This window comes from Salmo salar, chromosome 06, assembly GCF_965601325.2.
Source record: "Salmo salar chromosome 06, fSalSal1, whole genome shotgun sequence".
Lineage (NCBI taxonomy): Eukaryota > Metazoa > Chordata > Actinopteri > Salmoniformes > Salmonidae > Salmo > Salmo salar.
The window spans coordinates 60,032,034-60,038,479 of record NC_138296.1 but is presented as its reverse complement, the minus strand read 5'-3'; positions in this window follow the sequence as shown (position 1 = coordinate 60,038,479).

Below are 6,446 nucleotides of genomic sequence, written 5' to 3'. Positions count from 1 at the left end.
CACTCTTCCATTTTGTTGTCTCTTCCAGTTTCCACATGTAGACGTTGGGTTTGGCTCTTTTGTTCACTGGGAGGTTGAAAAAATTGATAGGAAAACAGCCATTTCACAGTAATTAAATATATACTATTTTCTTCCACCTTTCCTCTGCTAATGTGAACTGACGATCCCCAAATACAGCCTCCGTAGAGCGCCTTTGAACGGGAACACTTTCTATGGAGCAGATGACTAATGATGTAACACCGAACAGCTGTGGGAGAAACCGTTTCTAGGAGAAACCGTTTCTAACAGAAACCCTCCCACGCCTGAGCGTGGAGTCGTTCTGACCAATAGGAGAATCTCTAGGGGCCTGTGCAGTGTTCTGCTAATAGATGTTTAACTAAAGCATGTCTTTTTAATGGCTCTGACCGCCTGTTTGCTGAGACACAATGTGAGACCTCCCCCAGGATTAGCCGTGACATCCACACAGCCCCAGCCGCCCGACTGAAGAAAGTAGGCTAGCGCAAGGGGACAGATGCATGGTTGTATGTGGGCGGGGAGTGCTAACAACATTTTGATGGAGCAGGGTTCACATAGATCTATATGCTTTAATTAGGCCCAATGGATGGATGGAGGGAGGGAGAGAGGGGGAGAGGAAGGGAGAGAGAGGTGACATTGAAAGCATACCTGTATGTGTTGTAAGTGCTTACTGAGCGAGTGCTACATTAAGTTGTTCAGATCAGAGTGTTGATGATGACTCAAATAGGAGCTAGACGGTACAAAACTAAGCACTAAGCACATTTCACCACAAGGATTTTACAGCTTTTTTAGCATATAAATTTGTATCCACTGTATGCATCTTCTTTGGCTTTTCCCTTCCAGGCACCTGCTCGTGTGCCTGTTGTCATTATTAAATGTCAAATGGCTAGCGAAGGAGTGGGCTATCAAGGCCCTGTGTCGATAACCGGTCTTATCGTAATAGGTCCCACAACAAAGTTAAATCAAGAACATAACAGGGAATTGGGCTGGGAACAATACAGTAGATTATATAGCTTTTGTGTGGGTCTCTGCTTATGAGTCACCGCAAAGTCTGGGTAGGCTGGAGGAGGAAGATAGACTGAGGATGCATTTCAAATGGCACCCGATTCCCTATAAAGTGCACTAGTTTTGATCAGGGCCCATAGTGCGCTACTTTTGACCAGAGACTATGTAGGGAATAGGGTGCCATTTGGTCCGACATCCTGATTCTAGAGAGACCGTTGATTGTGTTTCAGATTACAGTCAGAGGGCTAGAGCAGTAAAATTAGAGTTGGAATAAGCAAGCAGTTTTAACATACTGTAACTAACCCATTACATTTTACATTTTCTTTAAAGCAGGAAACCATGATCAATATATTGTAAATTTAACTGCATCACACAACTCAAAGTTTACATGGTGCTATTCTGAGAAAGCTGTGTTTGGTGTGTACTATAGTTCATATTCCAAATGAACTCAAAAGTGTGCAGGAACGGAAGAGTGCCTCAAAGCAAAGCAATAGGCACAGCGAGCTTTTTGACATTGACGAAGGGGCACATAGATACACACGTACTCACAGGGCAGCACTACAGATACATTTTCACAGTATGTGGACGAGAGGCTGAGCCTCTAAGTGCCCATCGAAATGAGCCGGAGCATCACTTACTACTGGGCTCCCAGTGCTTTCAGCTCTGAGCGGGCATGCTGAAGTGGCCATGCACCCCTCTCCCCAACAATCCCCGCTTTGGGTTGGAATGCTAATCCTGTCACCAAAAAAAAAAATCCCATTTTAGTTTTTTCATTTTTACATCAGACAAGCCATTGGTTCATGGCTTTTTTAATGTCCTCTCTTAAGCCATATTTGTAGTGTCACCACTCGTGTTTTTTGTGTGGATTACCCTCAACACCAGGCGACGTTCTTGTATGAATTTCTTTCCTTCAAGAGGTAGCTAACTCTTTCTCTCGCTTGGTATAATTTTATAGTGAGAACACAATGTCAGTTTAATGTAAAATGTCACTGTATATCAGCCTTCTGCATATTTCAGTAAGAATCCAGGAAGACATATGTATTGACAGAGCTGCCCATTGGGAGTAGGGACAATCACCAAAAAGGGCATTTAGTAACTGTTACTGTGTTACAATAACTGATGGTTCCAGTCCAAGGGGACACAGCTAGATGCCTGCAGGGTAGAAGCAAATCAAGCCAGAGGTTGATTGAACTAAAGAGCTCCCGCTGCAAGCATCTTTGTGCTTTTGTTTTGATCTGTTTAAACAGCATGGTGGCCGAATGTGTTGGTGGTCTGTCCCCGTGCCCACTGGGGACTGCTTTAGCTACACATACTGCTAAGCAGCTCAAAGTCCTCTTTTGTGACAAATGAGCAGGCAAGCACAGTGACCCCAAACGGATGTTTCTGGATTTGAAAGAGATACTGTTTGAGCTTCATCTGAGATCTAAAGATTTGCTACAGTTCTGCAGCATATTGATCTTGCCGTAAGTGTTCAGAGATCTGTGTTGTTGGTTGTCACGCTCTCCGAGTCCAACGTGCCCTTAGTGTTTCTGAGTGAGAGAGAAAGTGCTTAGTTTTCCACCCTCTACTGTGTTTAACTGTTATATGCAAATTCTGTGATTGGGGGTGGTCATGGTTGGCGCTCTCTCTGATCTCTCTCTGCTCTGGGGCACACTGTCTGGATTGTGGTGGTCCAGCAGAAGGTTGCACTCTATCTGGAGACTTACACGAAACACCACAGGTGGTTGGTGGCACCTTAATTGGGGAGGACGGGCTCATGGTAATGGCTGGAGCGGAACGCGGGGAATGGTATTACATTCATCAAACACATGGGTTTGATGCCATTCCAATCACTTCGTCGTAGCCGTTATTATGCCGTCCTCCCCTTACCAGCCTCCACTGACGTACACGACAGCCTCTGTCTGCGGAGGAAGCTTGTTATTGTTCCCCCACAACAAGAGAACGGAGCAGATAGAACTTGACCTGAGAGGCAGTCACCGAGAGAGACGACTAGAAAGCAGTCTGTTCTTTTTACTGACTGACAAAAAATGATTTGTCTCCAAATATATACAGTATAATGGTCTAATGAAATGTACCTTGACATGTTGTGCCTGTTGAATATATCATTTGTATATTGAAAATAATTGGAAATGAATTTAATTGATGTGGAGGCACTATCCAATGATAATTGGTTGGAAGTATTACATATTTACATATATCCCTTTCAACTCCATGGGACTAGATTCATGCTGGAATTTTGTTGAAAAAAAAAACACTTCAACGCCAAACCAATGAGCTACAGTGAAATGGATGCAATTACTAAAAGCTATTTCACAAATGCATTTCAGGTGAGGTCAAGGAGAATTGTGATAAAGAAGAAATTTGATGAAAAGGTCATGTTCAATGTGCATATAAAATGACAGCTTGATAATGGAAGGCGTGCAATTTATGGTTTCGATTTAAGAAGGTCTTTATTTTTTACATCTTATGGTTTAAGGGAGTAATATGACAAAAAAACTATGTTAAAAAAAACAACATTTTAAGTACATTTACCCTAAATCTTACCCTACATTAAACCCTCTACTAAAGACCTATATTCAGGGCTCACTTGAAAAATAACAATCTCAAAGTAACTTCCCAAAGTTAAATAATGGATAAATAAATAAAATGTTGTATTCATTTGAGAATAAACTGCAAATACAGTAAGCAAACACTTAGTAAATGAATGAGGCCTGATGTCACTATAGTACAGTTTTGTGCTGTGAAATCCAAAGGCATCAATCTCTCTACACTCAATGATTGATTGGCTTATCATCCTCCATCCGTTTCATAGCTTCCGGAATCGTGACACAGTCATCCGTAGATTCGGTACACACAATGGCCTCTATCAATGGGACAAAGGGTAGCTTTGCTGCTGCAAGCACTAAACAGTAGCATTCAGTCTTTCTTAATGAGGATGGAAAAAGCAATAGTTATTTGTGGACAATCTTCTTTTGTGTTGCTCTCTAGCATAAATTATCCCCACTGACAACATCATTAACCAGAGAGTATTTATTGGTTCCTATCACTCAATACCCTGGCTAACAGAACTGAATGTGAATGCCCCCTTCACTGTGTCCTCATTTTACATCTGGATAGATTTCCTAAAAAAAGGGGAGAATTCTTCCATCCTGAATACACGGTTGTGCTAATGAATCATTTAAGAGCATCATTACATTTGAAGGATCTCTCATTCATTCACAGCAAACTGTGCAATAATCCCCCTTTCCTGTTCCATGTGTATAGAGAGGCAGCGGTGGCTGGCAGTCATAGTAGTGTGGGCAGATGATTAGGGATGAGGGCTTGGAGTGAATGAGTGGGACTGGAATAATTTGGCGGCTAGGAGGAGGCATAACAGAAGCCTCTGCTCTGCTAAATCTATCTCTGGCTACCATTTTCTTTTACAGCATTTGCATTGTTTGCCATCCTCAGAATGTGTAATAGGCGACAACTATCGTTGTTTCTTGTTAATATTGCACATTCAGTAGGCCTGGGTGTGTAATTCCCCAAAGAAGGCCATGATTTTGTGATAAAGCAAAGTAGATAGATGGTATGACTCCTGGTTCCTCCTGTACTGTCATTTGTCGATCACCCTTTCTTCAATAATTGAAGGCTTTTTCTTCCCAGTTAGTATTGTCCCTCTACAAGGGATAGATAAAGCTGCGGTAAGAAGAAGATAACGGAAGGTCTAAGGGAAAATATCCTGCATTTTGTGTTGGTGTGCGTGTCGGTCAGCGTGTTGATTTTGTGTGTGCCTGTTGAAAGCACCCAGGGCAGTTCAGAGAGCTCCCATTTAGCGGGTGTTTTCTCATTAGTGACTTTTCCTTATCAATGCCTTTTGTTTGTGAGCCATATTAGTGATATAATGAGATGGTCTACAGTTGCAGGTTCTGTAGCAGCTCTGGCTGCTCTCAGTGCCCCACCTCCCCTGCCGTGGGCCCTAAACACAACCAAATCCATGTCATTATCGCACGTCTGCTTAGCAGTCTCTGATGTAGCTGTGAACTGAGAGAACAACAAGAGAAACGTGCCAACTGAGCAGTACCAATATGCAGGTCCCCTAAGCGGGGAATATGCCCCCCCCCCTCCCCCCGGGGTGGCGGCACTGATTGGCCAGAACTGTCGCTCTTGCTGGTGTCATGTAGCTTTCATGTCAAAGCCAAAGTTTCCGAGTCTAATGACAGGGAGATCTGTTTGAATCACAGCACGGGGCTTTGGCCTCGGCTGAATAACTTAGTTGACAAATCACTTATTGGGGACAGAAGTTGTTATGGTGTCTGCCTGCTTCCGTCCCAAACGGCACCCTATTCCCAATGAAGTATACCACTTTTGACCGGGGGCCCTTGTGACTCTGGTCAAAAGTAATGCCCTGTATAGTGGGTATTATTTACGTTGTACAGTACACACTCAGATGTCATGTTGATAAGGGCTGTTTGTTAGGGCGAGCACGCAGCGGGCATTCATATATTTATGCTAAAATCATGAGATAATAGGAATAATGAACTGTCGTTGTGGAACGCTTTCAAGCATTTGTCCATGATCACACTGCGGTCTCAAATGTTACATTCGCCAGACCGCACAGCACAATATATACGTAAAAGGGAATAGGAGAAAACCACGTTCAAAGAGCAACCTGTACACCCTGTCTCCGAAGCGACACAGCCGTGTTAACCCATGTTAGACCTCGCGCCCATACTTAGTTGACTTTCGAAATACAAATAGTAGAAACCTGGGATAAATGTGTGCAGAAAGGACATTTAAAGTATTGAATACTTGAATATAGAACATAATGCACTGACTCCACTGTGCCTAATGCTCCAAGGCTAGCTGACTGAAGCTGGAGCTGAATGTGCAGGGCACACAGACAGGGAAGAAAAGGCCCATTACAGCTATGATGGATAGGCAGCTGAAAGACAGACAGAGCGAACTTATCTGAGGCCTGAATGGATCCCATCGACTGCTTTTCAAAAGCAGCTATGCACACAAGAGTTATTAAAGTGGATCTCACTACCATACACAGATATTCATGGGTACACACAATGTGAAAGTAGGACTTGCATGCGCATGCAGATATACAAGAACTGTCACCATGTATTGTGATCAGTTTCTGCTTACTATTTTTCTTGTTTTCTATTTTACTTCCTGTCCCTATTCTGTTTCGTTCATATAATACGGTATATTATATGGGGAATCCGTCACATTTTTCCTTTACGATGTGGATTCCAACTAAAGCAAGATTCCTAAGGCAGGACCAAGACGACCCCTATTCATTTAGATGTGTGGCCTCACTCGAGTGGGGTTGTTGCTTGTAATCCACTTCTATGTGATTTCACAGCTTGGACTGAGCCCTAAGCTCCTCCACAAACACATCTCAGAGAGGGCTGAGAGAGGACATCTGGGCAGCCCGA